Raw genomic sequence first — 19,953 nt, forward strand, 5'->3', positions numbered from 1 at the left:
GATCAGGAGATGTGTTTCAGGGAAGGAGGCGACCGATATTCTGCGCCATTGTCACGAGGGACCTACCGAAGGCCACCATGGAGCCAACTTTACCGCCAAGAAGGTGTTGGATTTCGGGTTTTATTGGCCGACTATATTTCGTGATGCGCAGAGTTCGGTTAGAGCGTGCGATGCCTGCCAGAGGGCGACAAATATATCGGCACGTGATGAAATGCCTCAGAACTGGATTCAGGTTTGTGAAGTCTTTGATATCTGGGGGATAGACTTCATGGGACCATTTCCCCCCTCACGAGGTAATAAGTACATCCTGGTCGCAGTTGACTATGTATCCAAGTGGGCGGAGGCACAGGCCTTACCCACCAATGATGCCAGGGTGGTCGTGAGAATTTTGAAAAGCTTATTTGCCCGGTTTGGCACTCCGAAAGCGCTTATCAGTGACAGAGGAACGCATTTTTGCAATACCCAGCTCGAGAGAGCTTTGTCCCGTTACGGTGTGCATCACCGTTTATCCACGCCCTATCATCCACAGACAAGCGGCCAGGTGGAAGTCACGAACCGGGGGCTAAAGAGAATCCTTGAGCGGTCAGTAGGTGCAAACCGCAAGGATTGGTCGGATAAGCTTGATGAAGCGTTGTGGGCCTTCCGTACGACTTACAAGACACCTATTGGGACTACTCCCTTTAGGCTTGTTTACGGAAAGGCATGCGATTTACCGGCTGAGTTGGAGCATAAAGCGATGTGGGCTCTAAAAACCGCAAATCTGGACCTAAAAGCCGGAGGTGAAGCCCGGTTTCTCCAGATTCATGAATTGGAAGAGTTGCGATAACACGCTTATGAAAGCTCCGTGTTGTACAAAGAGCGCACGAAGAGATTGCACGATAAACGCTTGAAGGACCATAAAGAATTCCAAGCGGGCGATCTTGTTCTTCTTTACAACTCGCGGTTGCGCTTATTTCCCGGGAAGCTTCATTCACGTTGGACAGGACCATACACAGTTAAAGAGGTATTTCCGTATGGGACTGTTGCAATAGAGAACGCGGACGGCGTTATTTTCAAGGTAAATGGGCATCGCTTGAAGTTGTACATTGTCGGGCTGATAGAGTCGGCGGTGGAGGTCATCGAGCTCCAAACCCCGCACACATCATAAGCATGGGGAGGAGAGAGTCTACGCTACTAACTCGCGGATCAAAAATGTAGCAAGAGCGTCAAAAGCGCTTTAGGGGTAAAATCGTCCTTTTTTGTGTTTTTCTAGTTTTAGCGTAATTTAGGAGTGTTTGGTAGTTTCCGTTAGTTTGTACAGTTTTTATACGTGCTGAGTGAAGGGTGCTGAAACTGGCGAAAAACGGCGAAAAAGGGTGCTGAAACTGTTTTCTGCAGAAAAATCTGATCTGCAGATATGGCACGGCCGTGCCACCTATCGCACGCCCGTGCGTTTGCGGGCTGGCCGGAATGGTGAGTCGCACCCCCGGTGTATCTCCGAGAACAGCGTGCAAGGTCAGCCAAATGTCGGCGATGCACGACAGTGCGGTACGTCGAACGACCGTGCGAATGGCTAAGGGCATTTTGGTCATTTGTCCAATATAAATACCCTCATCTGCAGCCCCCATTCACAATTCGCGAACCCTAACTGCTACCGACCGTTACAGAGCGTTTCTGCCTTAAATCGCACGGTTTCACCCATCTCTTCGCACGGTATGTTCCTTCTTGTAGATTTTCCGTTTCTTCGCTTAGGTTAGATTCATCCGATTCTTCAAGGATTCTCTAGGGTTCTTTTCATAAACAAATCGAAACCCTAGCCCTTGCTAGAATCATGTATATCGTGAACACCCGGTTGAGATTCCGACCCTTGTTGGCCCAAAACTTGTTGAAATTTGCAAAAATCAGGCTGTTATTAGATCAGGGGTTCAAAAAACTGCAGAATCGGAGTTGCACGGTCGTTCCTTGGTGGAACGGTCGTGCCTTGCCGGCTGTTCACTGATTCCGATATTGGCTCGGTATTGCACGGTGGTGCTGTTGGTCGCACGCCGTGCGGTTACGACATTTGCCGGCCACATCTGCTCGATCTCGGTGACGCACGACCGTGCGTCTCGACGCACGCCCGTGCCATTCGCCCAGATTAGTTTGACAGACCCTTCATAATTGTGTGTTCTGTTGTTTTCGAATGAAATTTTTCCTGTTCCATGATTTGTAACTATATTCCTCATGCAGATGGATCATCCCTTCCTTCAGTTTAACCCCAATGATGAACGGGAAGCCCTTTGTATCCCAAGACGGGACGCCTTATGGAGAAGGCGAGGGCAGTTTGGCGTCCCCAGGAGGTTGGATTGGGACGTTATGAGGGATCTCAATCAGTTTGATAGACTTGAAAACATGATCAGTATCCCACTTGCGCGCTTAGTAGCTATCGACCGACCCATCTATCTTGAGCTAACGATAGAGTTTTTCTCCACATATGCCTATGAAAAACCAATTGCTGCTAGAAGGCCAAAATTCCACTACAAGGAGCGGATAACTTTTAGGTTGGGCGGACGCTGGAACAGTTGGTCGGTAGGTCGATTGGGTAGGAGGCTGTGTATCTACACAACTGCAGACATGGATTCCGAGTTTTTCACTGAGCAGTTTAACTCTCCGTCTGAGGAAGCACGAGCTGCATTCTGGGCTGCAAATGCTATTGGTGACCCTTACGACCCGAGGATGTCTAAGGCTTCACGGTTGAAAGACCCTTTGGTTCGAGTGATGCATCATGTGTTTAGCCACACCATTTGCGGTCGCATGGACAGTTTAGGGAACTGTCCAACACCAGATTTGATTTTTCTGTACGCGCTGGTTGAGGGAGTACACATCAACCTAGCCGTAAGGATGGCTGAATACTTTGTGAAGTGCTCAGGTAGGACACCCAACAGTCAGATTCATGGCGGTCAATATGTGACCGAAATTGCTTACAACCTAGGGTTGATGACTGATGAGGTGCTTGAGGGTCTTACGATGGTGACTGAGGGCGTATCTGTTGACATCCGTTCATTGAAGGCGATGGGGGTAATTGTTGAGACTGATCATGGGGATAGGTTGAGGGGGCTCAACAACGAGGCCTGGGACCCGTTGCCCCCACTTCCAGCAGATGATGAGGATGAGGAAATGGAGGAATAGCATGTAGTTCAGCAGCATGAGCCACACACACCAGCCACAGACACCGCCACATGAGCCGCAGCACCATGATTACCACCATCATCAGGATTGGCCAGAGTTTTACCAGCAGTTCCAGCAGATGCGAGTTACGCAGAAGCAGCTTGGGACTTATATCGACCAGATTAGGACTAGCCAGGACTAGATCAGGGCTAGTCAGGATCAGCTCAGGGCCACTCAGGATCAGCTTAGGCATAGCCAGGAGAGCTTATACCAGGGGGTGAGTGCCGGATTTTCATACTTGTTCGGGGAGATGCATCATGCATATCCCGACTACTTTCAGCACCCTCCACAGTTCCCACCGTGGAACCCACCTGGTTATGGTGATGCGGGCCCATCCTTCACGAGAGACGATGATGGTGATGACGAGTAGGAGATGATGGTGATGTTCGTTGGTGGTTTTTATTACTATTTCAGTACTTGTTATTTCGGGTGTTCTTTTTGCTTAGTATTTCAAACACCCTCGGATTGTATTTTATTTTCAAAACACTTTACTTTCTGTTATGTATTTGTTTGGATTGGTAGTATTTATGTACATTATGGTTTTTATGTTATTCTGTTACTGTTCTGTTTTGGTATACATGTGACATACTTGCAGATCCAACATATCCTGGACCGGAGCATATGACAGACACAGCTTTGGAAGTCTCGTTTCATCAGATATCATCTTGAGGGGAGTAGTACTATCCTTTTTCTCTATATTTTGGTTTCGCATTGGGGACAATGCGAAGTTCAAGTGTGGGGAGGGGGTTAACTTTGTTAACTTTTTTTGTCCTCTAAAAAAAATTCAGAAAATTCATTCAAAAATATCTGTTTTCTGAATATATTTTAGTAAATAAACCGGTTGGTTGTGTTTTAGAAAGCTTCGGACTTGATAAAAACTCGACAAGTAAAATATTTTTGAAAAAGAAAACCGGAAAGCGTGACAAACAAAGAAAGACTTGCATGATAGTCTCACACTTTTACCCATTCCTTCCGTTACGTGAGCATATTTGAGCCTTGATATTGTTATATATTTGTTCATTTCGGATATAGGAGTGAGCCGGATGTTATGTGTAATTTAGAACTTGTCACTAGTATACTTGTTAAGACCATGAACTTGCGGATTTGTGTAAAAGTGATAGAGGCACCTAGATAACCCCTTTGTTGTAAACCTTGTTCTTTGTGTTGTGTTTCCCGTAAACCCTATGTTACCCTTTAGGATTAACCATGTCGAGCCTTCCCGTTTACCTTTGTCTACCCAATATTATCGCCCACTTAGCCATATTTAGCATTTTTATATTTTTAAACCATTTAGTGTTGAAACTCGGCTAAAATAATCGTTTAACTAGCACTTGTTATAGTTTGCTTTCTATTGTATAAACCCGTTATTTTATATGTTAAAAAAACACAGAAAATAAAAAACCCTAAAATAGGGTAAAGTTGACAAAAATCGAGCAATTTTGAATTCTTAAATGTTAAAATTTCGTTAATAAGCTCGATTGTGCAATAATCGCCTTTTTAAGGCATTTGTATGTATAGTTGTATTGTTTATCGCTAGTTAAACGCTAAAACCGAGTTTTAACCGTTTCGCCACTTTAAATATCCATTTCCATACCCTTCGCCCAAGCCTAACGTTACAACCCGTAAAGACCTCTTGATTTACACTTTTTCGCATGTTAGTTGGTGGAGACGAGATCTTATAACAAGCTTATGATATTACACATTTCATTGACGAGGCATTGAGTGTTTGCACGTACACATTTTATGTATGTTTCATAAATAAAACCGAGTGTGTGTGAACATTGTGAGTTGTATGAAGATTAACATGTTGAGTCAATTAAATGTGAAGTCACGGCTTTTTGGTTGTCGCTATATAATTGCATATGCTTGTTGGGTTTGAGTCTTTTGATGTTGTCTTTCGAAAAACCGGCTAACCGTTTATATTTGTTTTCAATAAAATAGTGTGTAAATTATCGTTCTTGTTTGATTCTATCTTTTATTGCATTTTAGTTTAGCTTGCTTGAGGACAAGCAAGGTTCAAGTGTGGGGAGATTTGATATTCGCTAATTTACACATATTTTAGTCCCCCATTTTATCCCCATTTTATGCATTTTCGGCCGTAAAACCGTCGTTCGGATACTTAATTATTTATACTTTTGTTTACAGGCCTAAAACAGCATACCAGACAAGATTGTAGTGAAAACGAGGACATTCCGGACAAAACGACAATGCTGCGGACATTCTGTTAGAAAACTGACCTGGGCGAGTGGAACGGTCGTGCCATCTGAGGAACGACCGTGCATCTCCGACAAATCAGGATCAGCCGGTGATGAACGACCAGTGCAACAAGGCGTTCAAGATAATCTCGGTGACGCACGGTCGTGCCATTCCTTGCACCCCGTGTGGATCCGATGATCAGCTATATCCCGGTGATGAACGACCAGTTCTGCAGTCCGTGCAACAAGATCCCGGAATGGCACGGTCGTGCCATATGAAGAACGGCCGTGCGAGACTGAAGACCAGTCAACTCTACTGATGTCATGAATAGTAACTCCAATAATGCATAAAGTGAACGGTCGTGCGATCGGTGCACGACCGTGCGACATCGAAAAAATATAAAAAGCGAACAGAAGCATTCTGTTCGTAACTCTGGAATTTTGGAGAGCTTCACAGGCGATTTTCAGGCTCCGGAAGCATCAGCTTTAGCCCAGATTCAAGCCACATTGCCCGGTTTAGCTCGGTTACTATCCAGATTCTCATTCTTATGCTTGTTTATGGTTTGGTTTCTCAAATCTTTCCATAATTTTGTTATGTTTCAAGCATTTAGATTGATCATTATGTATTAATGTAAGCCTTTGGGCAAAAACACAACAATCCCTTGCTTGATTATAACCATTAGTATGTTAATCTTTGTTTGTAATGACATTTGGAAGTATTTTCTATGATTATCTTTGATGATTAGTTTTCAACCTTGTTATTGATATTGATTTCTTGATTATAAGTAATTGTGTTGGATGATTGGTGCTTGGTTAGTTAAGATAGTTGAAAAATGAAGCTTAATTAATCATGTATTAGTAAACTTTTAATTCGGTTAACTAGTTTAACTTGGTTAAAATGTGGGCACCATGATACTAGAAATGGTTAGTGGTTTAATAAAATGTAATTATTGTTAATCAAGAAAGCTTGCCCTCACGGAAGGACCCTAACGGGTTAGATGGTGTTGTTATGAATTCTTGCCTTGATTTGTTAGCTTAGTTAGTAATTTCGGCCAAAATTGCTATCTTGGTGAATTTATGTGCAAGATTTGTAAAATGAACTCGGTTGTGATTTAATCTAGTTTATGCTTGTCTCGGTGGTTGCATTGTGTTTATCGGTGTTGCTTTCCTTGATTAAGTGAGGTTAGAAAATTCCTAACGGATGACTATCTTATTTTTAGGAGATTTTCATAGACATTTATCAATTGCACGTTAAAGAACAATTTTAGGTGGTTAAAGTGTGTTTATCGTTTTAACTTTTCAAATGATTGTCATGTTAGGATTCCCGAAAGGGATACTAATTGTCTCAAAATGGAAAATAGACCGAATGCTTCTAGTGCCAAAACAAACTTAGTTGACATGCTTTGGTTGTGTATTAAGCAAGGCTATTTATATATAATCTACTATGTTTTTATAAATATTTGTTTATGCTTACTTTAGTTTAATTAAAATCAAAACAACTTATGTTCTTACCGATAGTTTAGTGACAAAGGTTTAGCATTATTTCTCCGCCCATTTCCGTGGATCGATACTTGGTTCTTACCGATACTTTACTACATATATGACGGGGTACACTTGCCTCTTTCGTGTGTGTTTTGATGTAAAAGTAATAATCACTTTTATAAATTTAAAACCAAATCGTGTGTAATTTCATTGTAAAAATATGTGTAGTCGCGCACACGTCAGCTTCCCCATGTGAACCACTAGACCGTAACATATCGACTACTAACGAAAATAAGTTGTGCCCTACATCAGTGTCTATCATCACTGACAGTTTGCCATAGTCCATTAGTACACGCCCGTCCAACTGGCACGGTGTGAGGTTTGTTAAACCTAATAGTGCTATTAACTAATGACCCGCTCGCCATTGGCCTTGACGATTAAGTCGATATATAATGAGGGACTTAATGATAGAGTTTTGTCTAGTACGTTTTAAGGTTGTTGTCCTACCCAAGGAGGACGAACGTACGTATTCTACCCAAGGAGAATACGCAGGATTAATAATGGCATCCTACCCAAGGAGGATGGCCGTACATATCCTACCCAAGGAGGATATGTAGGTTTCGTTTTAAATTCTTTAACTCATTCCCAACCACCGGGAATCCCATACCTTGTAGAAAGTGTGAACTCACCTCGGTTTGCTCGGTTAGATTAATTACTCAAATAATCAGGAAATCAAGCACGTCCTAATAAGTACCGATAACAATCAGTTTCTCATGCATAACACGTATCCTACGTACGGTTTATCTACTCATTACTTCTATCACGTACGACACAATTCTAATGTCAAGGTACTTTGTTAAGTTGTATTATTTTACCCTAAAATAATATAACTATCTCACAAAATAAGCAAGTATCCACACAAGTGTTCTAATATAGGATATATATTCTAAATATATATTTACCCATTTTTATTTACAAAAAACCAACCTCCGACACTTTGTATTTTGTTACCAAAAATTATGGCGAAGCTTATATTCGAAACACAAGTTATAAAATATACTTGTAACGCTTGTTTAGAGAAATATTTTCTAAGTCTAGAGATTTTTAGAAAATTTCGCCAGAGTTTCCCCTAAAAACGGAGGTGTCCATGCTATTAAGTATATCATTTTCTTTTCAAAATCAATCAACAACAATCCTTGAACCATTTTTACATTACCAAGAGAAAAATATATGCGTTTCACACTAATCATGAACTTGATATTTTTTTGAAAACGCATAGTAACTTGGTAATGCTTTTAGGGGACTTAGTTACCTTTCGAAACGTATTTATTTCTTTAAAAATCATTCTCACAAAATGGTTTAATGTTTACAACTTGTAAATAATCTTTACAAAAATTTAAACTCTTGAACTCTTCTTGTAAATAAAACATTTTCATACGTGTCGTATCTCTAAAAATAGCGTAAGTGTTTGTAATCGTCATGGTTTTCCAAAAACCGCTTTTCTAACTTGGTTTCTTCCAAAAATCCTTTGTAAACTCTTGGATTTACCAATTCATCAACTTACTAGTTAATTTATATTTGGTGAAAAATCATTTTTATCAAGTTCATGTCTAACTAGGAGGTGGTTATTTTTCGTAACACATAACCACTTCCTATTCTTGTTAGATCATACTTCTATACATCATTTAACAAGATTCACATGGTGATCAATACCACATAGCCAAGAATCAATAATAAACCAACAACATGCTTACTACAACATTTTACTAGTAACTTTTCACTTTCATGTAAACTTTTATGTTCATGATTCTTGTTTTAACCCTTTTAGTGTTCTAGTTCTTTTAGTGTTCTAAATATAACCATCATACTACAATTTTTAGCTAAGAAACAAGATGAACAAGGGTGCACAAGGAACTTACTACTAGCACAAGGCTAGGGTAAAATCTAGTGAAGAAGATGATGAGAAAATGATGATGAACAAGCAAGAACAAAGCCCTTTTGAAGCTCCACAAGTTTGCACTTCCTTGAATCACCTTAGTTGCTTGAATGGAACTTGAATAATGGAGGATGATGGTGGTTTAGTGGTGGTGATGGGGGCGGTTGTGGGGAGCCGAGAAAGAGAGAGAAGAGAGTGAAGGTGAGGGTGTGAAATGATGAAGTATGGTTGTGATCTTGGAAGCCTTACTTATATAAGATTGTTCACATATTTTAGTCACCCTTACAAGTAAACTATAAAATAAAATAATGAGATGAAATCTTGGGCAAGATTGAGGTATGGTGATGATGGTCCTTGTGACCGAATCGGTTAAGGGGGGGTTGGTTGTAACATTTCCAACTAATGTGTAATGGTTAGTTAGTTTCCAAGTATTATGATGATATATGTTAGTTAGTTGCTTTTTAGTGGGTGTTATGGTGTTCGGGGATCACGACTAGTCAAAAATAATGAAACAATGTATTTGACAAATGTTCCGGGTAATGTCCGGTTGTTTGGTTAGATACCGTTCCGTTAAAGTGTTTAATTATTCCGTTTAGTGTCTTTTCGGTATCTTTTTGCAACACTTTTAATTCCTAATACTTAGGAAAACATTCAGGACCATTTAGTCAGTTTTCTGCACAAGACTAGTATGTTAACAAACACATGTAAGTATGACGCAGTAATCAGAAAATAGTTATGTAATTCAACACAGTCATCAAGCACTTTAATTAACATTAATACATCGTACGAATACATGTAATTATGAGGGTTGTCACATCCTCCCCCTGTTAAGAAAATTTCGTCCCAAAATTTATCACGTGGTTACTGAGGAAGCTAGTTAAGTTGTGTGGTTTCCTGGTTTTTCCTAGGGTGTCACATCATCCCCCCGTTGGTTCGGAATTTCATCCCGAAATTTTGCAGTAGCTTCAGTCTCAGTAATGGTTGCACTTTTCTTAAACAACTGGGGATACTTGAGTTTCATTTGGTCTTCTCGTTCCCAAGTATACTCTGGTCCACGACGGGAATCCCAACGAACTCGAACAAGAGGTATCCTGGTACGCTTGAGAACCTTAACATCTCGATCAGTAATCTCTACTGGTTCCTCGACCAATCGCAGCTGGTCGTCGATAGTGAGCTCCTTGAGAGGAACTATGAGGGTCTTATCTGACAGACACTTTTTCAGATTCGACACGTGGAATACGTTGTGAACTCCGCTGAGTTCTGCCGGTAGATTCAACTTGTAAGCGACCTTGCCCAAATTTCTCAATGATTTTGAATGGTCCGACGTAACGCGGTTTGAGTTTGCCTCGTTTGCCAAAACGGACTACACCTTTCCAAGGTGAGACTTTGAGTAGCACCCGGTCCCCAACCTGGAACTCGAGTGGCTTTCTTCGCTTATCAGCATAGCTTTTCTGACGGTCACGGGGTGCCGCCATTCGTTGCCGTATCTGAGCAATTCTCTCGGTTGTATCTACTACAAGTTCTAGGCCAGTGATTTGGCTGTCACCAACTTCTGCCCAACAGAGAGGTGATCGGCACTTCCGTCCATACAATGCCTCGAACGGAGCAGCCTGGATACTGGTGTGGTAACTGTTGTTATATGAAAACTCCACTAACAGGAGGTGTTTTTCCCAGCCATTGCCAAAGTCGAATACACATGCCCGAAGCATGTCTTCGAGGGTTTGGATGGTGCGTTCAGATTGTCCATCCGTCTGTGGATGATACGTTGTGCTCATGTCTAATCGAGAACCAAAGGACTTGTGCATAGCTTGCCATAGTTCAGATGTAAAACGTGAGTCACGATCAGAAATGATGGAGGTTGGCACTCCGTGCCTTGATACTACTTCCTTCAGGTATAAGTCTGCTAGAGTAGAAAACTTATCCGTTTCCTTGATGGCCAGAAATGTGCAGACTTGGTCAGTCGATCCACGATCACCCAAATGGTATCATTTCCACGTTGAGATCTAGGCAGGCCAGTAACGAAATCCATGGAAATTTGCTCCCATTTCCATTTAGGTATCTATGGTTGTTGAAGTAGGCCTGATGGTTTCTGATATTCAATCTTGACTCTCCCACAAGTCAAACATTTACTAACATAGGTTGCTATGTGGGCTTTCATACCAGGCCACCAATACGTAGTCTTGAGGTCGTGGTACATCTTATCCGAACGAGGATGTACTGAGTAACGAGACTTATGTGCTTCATCCATCACAAGCTCGCGTAAGTTTCCATAAAGTGGAACCCAGATGCGCCCTGTTACATAGTAAGGGCCGTCTTCCTTTTGTTCTAGCCGCTGCCTCGATCCTCGTAAGGACTCAGCCCTGATGTTCTCTGCTTTCAACGCTTCAACCTGAGCATTTCGTATCTGAGTAGGAAGACTAGATTGGATGGTAAGTTGTAACGCTCGCACACGTTTAGGTATAGTATCCTTTTGACTGAGGGCGTCGGCCACAACATTAGCTTTGCCCGGATGATACTTGATCGCACATTCGTAATCATTCAAAAGCTCGACCCATCGACGTTGTCACATGTTTAACTCCTTTAGCTTGAAGATATGCTCGAGACTCCTGTGATCGGTGTAAATGGTGCACTTGGTACCGTACAGGTAATGTCTCCATATCTTAAGTGTGAAAACAACTGCTCCCAATTCCAAGTCGTGCGTAGTGTAGTTCCTTTCGTGAACCTTAAGTTGGCGTGATGCGTAGGCAATGACCGTGTCACGTTGCATCAACACGTAACCAAGTCCTTGGATGGAAGCATCACAGTAAACCACAAAATCATTTGTGCCTTCAGGCAATGAGAGGATAGGCGCGCTACAAAGTCTATCTTTTAAGTGCTGAAATGCGGACTCCTGTGCGTCACCCCAACGATAGGTGACACCCTTCTGAGTCAGTGAAGTGAGAGGTTGCGCAATCCTTGAGAAATCCTTGATAAACCTTCTGTAATATCCTGCCAAACCCAAGAATTGGCGGATTTCTGTCGGTGTACGGGGTGCAGGACAGTTCTTGATCGAGTCAACCTTGGATGGATCAACATGAATCCCATCCTTGTTTACCACATGGCCTAGAAAGTGGACTTCGCGAAGCCAGAAGTCACATTTCGAAAACTTGGCATACAACTGCTCTTTTCGAAGAAGTTCCAGAACAAGCCTCAGGTGTTGCTCGTGTTCCTCCTGACTCTTAGAATAGATCAAGATGTCGTCGATGAAGACTATGACAAATTTATCCAGGTAAGGTTTGCACACTCGGTTCATGAGATCCATGAAGACCGCAGGTGCATTTGTCAGCCCGAAAGGCATGACCAAAAACTCATAGTGCCCATAACGAGTCCTAAATGCCGTTTTAGGGACATCCTCGTCTCGGACTCTCAATTGATGGTAGCCTGATCTTAAGTCAATCTTGGAATAGAAACTCGACCCTTGCAACTAGTCGAATAAGTCATCAATGTGTGGGAGAGGATAACGATTCTTCACGGTCACCTTGTTGAGTTCACGGTAGTCAATACACATTCTGAAGGTACCGTCTTTCTTCTTCACAAATAATACTGGAGCTCCCCAAGGCGAAGAGCTAGGACGTATGAAACCCTTTTCCAAGAGTTCTTGTAGTTGCGTGGACAGTTCTTCAAGTTCTGATGGAGCTAGACGACAAGGTGCTCGAGCTATGGGTGCTGCTCCAGGAGCTAGCTCGATTTGAAATTCAACTTGACGATGAGGCGGAAGACCAGGTAATTCCTCAGGAAACACCTCAGGAAAATCACGTACAATAGGTATGTCTTCTATCTTCCTTTCTTCCGAGGATGTATCAGAAACGAGGGCTAGAATAGCAGTGTGGCCCTTTCGCAAACACTTCTGGGCCTTAAGGAAAGAGATGATGCCCACAACAGCACCACTCTTGTCGCCACGAATTTCAAGGGGTTCTTCACCAGAATGAGGGATGCGGACAATCTTCTTGTTGCAAAGAATTTCCGCTTGCTGATGAGATAACCAATCCATCCCAATAACAACGTCGAAACTACCCAAAACGATAGGAATAAGATCGATAGAGAAGGTCTAACTAGCTAGGATGAGGTTACAGCCCTTAACTATGTGAGTGGCTTCAAGACTTTTACCGTTTGCTAGTTCTACTGTGTGTTTGGTGTTCAGAAGTGTTGGAGTGCGCTTAAGCATTTGGCTAACTTTTAAGGACACATAACTAGTATTGACACCCGAATCAAATAAAATAGTAACAAAGAAGTCGTCCAGAAGAAACTTACCCATCACAACGTTGGGATCGTTCCTTGCATCACCCTGACCAATCACGAAGGCACGACCTCGGGCTCCATTGCCATTATTGTTACCCCCGTTGTTGCCTCCATTGTTGTTCCCGTTTCCTTGGTTGTTGTTGTTCTGATTCTGGTTCAACTGAGGACAGTTCCTCTTAAAGTGGCCGCGCCACACTGAAAGCATCCTTTATTGCCCTGCTGTTGCTGCTGCTGGTGGTTCTGTGGAGCTTGTTGATGCTGTTGACGATTCTGATTCGTAGGACGTGGGCTCCTGCAATCCTTGGCTTCATGACCCAGCTTGTTACATCTCAGACAGTGACCCTTGTGGCACTGCCCGCTATGATGCTTGTTGCACCGGTTGCACTTGGGGTGGTTCCCTTGGTATCCACCCTGTCCTTGACTACCAGAAGATTGCTGACCAGGACTCTGGTGGTCATCAGTCTTTCGCTGCTGAGACTGAACTGAGGTAGAACCCTTGCCCGAAGTTCCATCCCACTTGCGCTTCTTATCACTGGGAGCATCAGAAATAGTAGCGCTAATACGCTTAGGCAGCTTGTTCTGCTCAACTGCCTGATCAGTGAGGCGATGAGCCAACCGAATGACTTGCTGAATGGTGCCAAGATTAGCTGAGGTCACGTGGCTTTGAATTTCTGGCACCAATCCCTTAAGGTACAGCTCGATACGCTTGATAGGAGGATCCGCCATAGTGGGGCACAAGATAGCTAATTCGTTCGATCTCTTTGTGTATGCCTCGATTTCAGACCCCGTCATCTTCAGATTGAAAAATTCCCCTTCTAGCTTGTGGATGTCGTCATGACTACAGTACTCTTCTTTGATCAGTTCTTTGAAGTCGTTCCATGGGGTGGCATTAGCAACCGCCAGCCCAAGCAGTTGAACCTGTGCTTTCCCACCAGGTTAACGCAGCACCTTCGAGTGTTCCAGGAGCAAATTTCACCCTACGATCTTCAGGGCATTAACACACCTCAAAAATAGACACAAGCTTCTCAAACCAGTGGAGAAGACCTACAGCTCCTTATGTGCCGCTGAAAGTACTAGGTCGGCAATCCATGAATGTTTTGAACGTGCACAGAGGAGGTTGAGCATGTTGACCTCCTGCTGGGACAGCCGCAAGTGCCTCAGCAACTCGTTCATTGATCAAAGCCGTCAACTGGGCTTGAGTGAGGTTGATACGTCCTCCCCGTCCGTTCATGATCTTCACAACATAGCAACGTAAGTGAGAAAGTGTCGCGAAAGTGCGTAGGTGTGGGACGACAGTAGAGAGTAAGCACACAAGGTTCAATTCGCAATTATCACGTTAATTAATGCACTCTGTGAACTATCTAACCGACAATATAACATCAATCATACCACCTATTGTGTCGAGTCTTGCACGTGGAGCGAAGCGTCATTGTGGATCGTTTGAACACTGTACAGGTTATAGTCTGGTTTTATCAAAAGCCTTTTCCCCTTTTTAAAACAAAGTTCACTATAACCAATGGCTCTGATACCAATCTGTCACACCCCCAAAATCCACCATGCGGAGTATCACCGCTTGGAGGCGTGACATGACCAGGATCGAGCCACCAATCATATTGAACAACGAAATTAAGCAAACAAAACCAACCACAATACGATTGGTGACCAAAAGAGAGTAACCGACTTTAAGTTAACGGCGGAAGCATAAAACGTAAGTCCAAAACATAAGTTCGTAGTTCATAAGTTTAATGACCAAAACATAAGTTCCATAAATTCATAAAGTTTATTTATTAAGCACGAGACATAATAGTCCACATCTCACAACGACTTCCTCCTCGTGCAAGCTCCATAAGCATCTAGCGACCTGTAAGGCATGTAACAATGAGTCAACAACAAAGTTGAGTGAGTTCACGGTTGGTTGATTAGTTTTCTGAAAAACGTGGTTTGACTTTCGTTGGCTTATTTTCCGTGGGGGTTACCCCATTGTTGAAAGTATGTTTAACCAGTTCCTTTTATTACCCAAACCATATCTTTAATCAGTGGGGGCTTCCCCATGTGAACCACTAGACCGTAACATATCGACTAGTAACGAAAATAAGTTGTGCCCTACATCAGTGTCTATCATCACTGACAGTTTGCCATAGTCCATTAGTACACGCCCGTCCGACTGGCACGGTGTGAGGTTTGTTAAACCTAATAGCGCTATTAACTAATGACCCGATCGCCATTGGCCTCGGCGATTAAGTCGATATATAATAAGGGACTTAGTTTTGTCTAGTACGTTTTAAGGTTGTTGTCCTACCCAAGGAGGACGAACGTACGTATTCTACCTAAGGAGAATACGTAGGATTAATAATGGCATCCTACCCAAAGAGGATGGCCGTACATATCCTACCCAAGGAGGATATGTAGGTTTCGTTTTAAATTCTTTAACCCATTCCCAACCACCGGGAATCCCATGCCTTGTAGAAAGTGTGAACTCACCTCGGTTTGCTCGGTTAGATTAATTACTCAAATAATCAGGAAATCAAGCACGTCCTAATAAGGTACAGATAACAATCAGTTTCTCATGCATAACACGTATCCTAGGTACGGTTTATCTACTCATTACTTCTATCACGTACGACACAATTCTAATGTCAAGGTACTTTGTTAAGTTGTATTATTTTACCCTAAAATAATATAACTAACTCACAAAATAAGCAAGTATCCACACAAGTGTTCTAATATAGGATATATATTCTATTATATATTTACCCATTTTTATTTACAAAAACCAACCTCCGACACTTTGTATTTTGTTACCAAAAACTATGGCGAAGTTTATATTCGAAACACAAGTTAAAAAATATACTTGTAACGCTTGTTTAAAAAAAATATTTTCTAAGTCTTGAGATTTTTAGAAAATTTCGCCAGAGTTTCCCCTAAAAACGGAGGTGTCCATGCTATTAAGCATATCATTTTCTTTTCAAAATCAATCAACAACAATCCTTGAACCATTTTTACATTACCAAGAGCAAAATATATGTGTTTCACACTAATCATGAACTTGATATTTTTCGAAAACGCGTAGTAACTTGGTAATGCTTTTAGTGGACTTAGTTACCTTTCGAAACGTATTTATTTCTTTAAAAATCATTATCACAAATCTAATATAGGATATATATTCTATTATATATTTACCCATTTTTATTTACAAAAACCAACCTCCGACACTTTGTATTTTGTTACCAAAAACTATGGCGAAGTTTATATTCGAAACACAAGTTAAAAAATATACTTGTAACGCTTGTTTAAAAAAATATTTTCTAAGTCTTGAGATTTTTAGAAAATTTCGTCAGAGTTTCCCCTAAAAACGGAGGTGTCCATGCTATTAAGCATATCATTTTCTTTTCAAAATCAATCAACAACAATCCTTGAACCATTTTTACATTACCAAGAGCAAAATATATGTGTTTCACACTAATCATGAACTTGATATTTTTCGAAAACGCGTAGTAACTTGGTAATGCTTTTAGTGGACTTAGTTACCTTTCGAAACGTATTTATTTCTTTAAAAATCATTATCACAGAATGGTTCAATGTTTACAACTTGTAAATAATTTTTACAAAAATTTAAACTCTTGAACTCTTCTTGTAAATAAAACATTTTCATACTTGTCGTATCTCTAAAAATAGCGTAAGTGTTTGTAATCGTCATGGTTTTCCAAAAACCGCTTTTCTAACTTGGTTTCTTACAAAAATCCTTTATAAACTTTTGGATTTACCAACTCATCAACTTACTAGTTAATTTATATTTGGTGAAAAATCATTTTTATCAAGTTCATGTCTAACTAGGAGGTGGTTATTTTTCGTAACACTAACCACTTCCTATTCTTGTTAGATCATACTTCTATATATCATTTAACAAGATTCACATGGTGATCAATACTACATAACCAAGAATCAATAATAAACCAACAACATGCTTACTACAACATTTTACTAGTAACTTTTCACTTTCATGTAAACTTTTATGTTCATGATTCTTGTTTTAACCCTTTTAGTGTTCTAGTTCTTTTAGTGTTCTAAATGTAACCATCATACTACAATTTTTAGCTAAGAAACAAGATGAACAAGGGTGCACAAGGAACTTACTACTAGCACAAGGCTAGGGTAAAATCTAGTGAAGAAGATGATGAGAAAATGATGATGAACAAGCAAGAACAAAACCCTTTTGAAGCTCCACAAGTTTGCACTTCCTTGAATCACCTTAGTTGCTTGAATGGAACTTGAATAATGGAGGATGATGGTGGTTTAGTGGTGGTGATGGGGGCGGTTGTGGGGAGCCGAGAAAGAGAGAGAAGAGAGTGAAGGTGAGGGTGTGAAATGATGAAGTATGGTTGTGATCTTGGAAGCCTTACTTATATAAGATTGTTCACATATTTTAGTCACCCTTACAAGTAAACTATAAAATAAAATAATGAGATGAAATCTTGGGCAAGATTGAGGTATGGTGATGATGGTCCTTGTGACCGAATCGGTTAAGGGGGGGTTGGTTGTAACATTTCCAACTAATGTGTAATGGTTAGTTAGTTTCCAAGTATTATGATGATATATGTTAGTTAGTTGCTTTTTAGTGGGTGTTATGGTGTTCGGGGATCACGACTAGTCAAAAATAATGAAACAATGTATTTGACAAATGTTCCGGGTAATGTCCGGTTGTTTGGTTAGATACCGTTCCGTTAAAGTGTTTAATTATTCCGTTTAGTGTCTTTTCGGTATCTTTTTGCAACACTTTTAATTCCTAATACTTAGGAAAACATTCAGGACCATTTAGTCAGTTTTCTACACAAGACTAGTATGTTAACAAACACATGTAAGTATGACGCAGTAATCAGAAAATAGTTATGTAATTCAACACAGTCATCAAGCACTTTAATTAACATTAATACATCGTACGAATACATGTAATTATGAGGGTTGTCACATCCTCCCCCTGTTAAAAAAATTTCGTTCCGAAATTTAGCACGCGGTTATTGAGGAAGCTAGTTAAGTTGCGTGGTTTTCTGGTTTTTCCTGGGGTGTCACATGTAACACCATATAATACCATATAACACTATATATCATTATATAACAAATATAACACTATAGGTTGTCTGATAGCATGTGTATGATAGATGTATAGTGTTATATTTGTTATATAATGTTTTATAGTGTTATATGGTATTATATGGTGTTACATATTGTTATACGGTGTTTATATGGTGTTATATAGTATTATATATAGTGTTATAATACACTTCTCACACTTTAGGCCCTTTTTTACGCTATCCTTACCCTATATATATATATATATATATAGTGGAGAGTTCAAATGAGAAGAAATTAAGAATTAAGAACAAAAAGAATAAAGGATACAAAGGTAATTTGAACAAATCATTTAATTTAATGAATCTATTATTTATTTTTTCTATTCAAATTAATGAACTCTAATCATTTAATGAGTCTATCTTATATAATAAGTTGTGCACCTTACATAATAAAAACAAACATGCACATGATCTTACATTTTCAACGTTTCCTACATCATTAAAACAATATTTTGGTGTAGGATTCAAAATGTGTAGCACTTAAAGACTTTTAAATAATTTTGCGACTCATAATAAAATATTTGTAGGACAGAAAATTTTTAAATAATTTTGTCACTTCTAATAAAATTTGTGTGGAAGCCAATACATTAATGATGGTGAAGGAGGAATTTATGGTTGCGTTAAGAAGACTTGAGTAACTCTTCAAAATATTTATTAATATTCTATATCAAAATGTCTATACTACCCTTAGTAATTAAAGCATTAATTAAAAGTGGACAAAAAGGATATCTTGATTCACAACCATTGATCAAAAAAATATATGGTCTAGATTAATTCATTTTTTCTTCTTTTAAGAAGATTCTTCTCAAATGAACCTCCCCCTATATATATATATATATAACCTTTCAAACGTAAATAAATAAATTCATCATAATTCCATCAATGAATTATTTTTAAAATAATTAATGTAATATTGTTTATAAATATTTAGTTGTTCCATATACCTTAAAATCGAACTCATATTTTTTTATTGTATCGGTTTTGATAATTATTATAAAACTTCATATGCGATAATAAAACTGATATCTATACTGATACCATGATGAACCGAACCAATATCGTCCAAACTTTAATTCAAATTCAAAGTGTTCATGAATAGTAAATATATTTTTTAAACAAAATTTTTAAACTTTTTAATTATATTTTATTTACCATGTGATTTGATTATTTTAGTAATTGCATTCTATGGTTATTTTTTCTTCAATTTCGCGATATAAATTTTTATTAATAACGTATATTGTGTCGTATCGTACCAGACCGAACCGAACCGAAACTGTTTTTTTTTTCAACATTGTGATATAAATTTCATTGAAGACGGCTATCGTGCCACACCGGTCGGTGATCGACCGAACAATATATGCATTAGTACCTTATTTATATATGTTGTTTTTGTTTTCGAAAAACAAACACCATGTCACTACCGTACCCTAACGAACAACATCGATACCGGTATCTGTATTCATTTTTATTGTTTCCCGTTTCGATAATTTTCATTTATACAACTCTATATGCGACCATAAACGAATATTAGTACGAGTACCTGATAATCTTAACTGATCGATACCATTTGAACAACATCGGTGTCAGTACCGATGTTCGTTTTTATCGTTTTCGGTTGATGTAAAACACGTATTGATTTTTATACCTAGTGCATGTATCGTGCCAGTAGTGTAACGAACCAAACCGACATTGACGAATGCCCGCGATAAAGTACCGCCGCAACGTGCGGGCATATAACCTAGTGAAA

The sequence above is a fragment of the Helianthus annuus genome, chromosome 13 (assembly GCF_002127325.2).
Source record: "Helianthus annuus cultivar XRQ/B chromosome 13, HanXRQr2.0-SUNRISE, whole genome shotgun sequence".
NCBI lineage: Eukaryota > Viridiplantae > Streptophyta > Magnoliopsida > Asterales > Asteraceae > Helianthus > Helianthus annuus.